The sequence below is a fragment of the Apodemus sylvaticus genome, chromosome 1 (genome assembly GCF_947179515.1).
Source record: "Apodemus sylvaticus chromosome 1, mApoSyl1.1, whole genome shotgun sequence".
NCBI classification, from domain to species: domain Eukaryota; kingdom Metazoa; phylum Chordata; class Mammalia; order Rodentia; family Muridae; genus Apodemus; species Apodemus sylvaticus.
This window is the reverse complement of record NC_067472.1, coordinates 199,858,605-199,859,408: the sequence shown is the minus strand read 5'-3', so window position 1 is coordinate 199,859,408 and position 804 is coordinate 199,858,605. Positions and strand designations below refer to the sequence as shown.

General features: G+C 47.9%; 1 pseudogene; it reads right to left on the bottom strand.

Annotated features, from left to right (window-relative positions):
* Positions 1-410: 410 nt before the first annotated feature.
* Positions 411-508, bottom strand: LOC127676620 (uncharacterized; annotated as a pseudogene).
* Between the last annotated feature and the right edge of the window lie 296 nt (positions 509-804).

Sequence of the window (804 nt, the reverse complement as noted above, 5' to 3'; positions counted from 1 at the left end):
CTATCGTAGGCCTGCGCTAGCTGGACCTTCCTCTACTCTATTGCATATCCCCAGGCCCTGAGGCACACACCCCAGGCCCCTCTGTAAGGAAACATAAGCCGATAATCCTGTGTTGCTCTGGGATTCATTGCAATTAATTGAAAGATGCTGTTTTTCACCTTATTAGGCAGTGTTCTGCCAACTTCACACAGGCTAGAGCCATTTGGGAAGAGAAAAACCTCAGTTGAGAAAATACCCTCATCAGAGTAGCCTGGAGGAAAACCTTGTTTGGTTTTTTGAGACTGGCTGTTTCCATTATGCAGCCCAGCCTGCTGTGTAGACCAGGCTGGCTTTGAACTCACGGAGATCTGCCAGCTTTTGTTTGGTGAGTGTAGAAATTAAAGGTGAGCACTGCCTGTGGGAGATTTTTTTAAAATATGGAAAGCTTCACGAATTTGCGTGTCCTCCTTGCGCAGGGGCCATGCTAATCCTCTCTGTATTGTTCCTTTTATTTATTTATTTTTTGGATTTGGTTTTTTTCAAGACAGGGTTTCTCTGTAGAGCCCTGGCTGTCCTGGAACTCACTCTGTAGACCAGGCTGGCCTCCAACTCAGAGATCCACCCGCCTTTGCCTCCCAGAGTGCTGGATTACAGGTGTGCGCCACCACCGCCCAGGGCAAATTTATTTTATTTTATTTTTAGTATATGTGCTGCCGAAGCGAGCACCTGTGGAGATTTTTAAAATTAGGGATTAGGAATTGACTCGGGAGCCTGGAGATGGGCGGGGCTGCCCTAGGGCACGTGGCTTTGGGATGGCCTAGACAG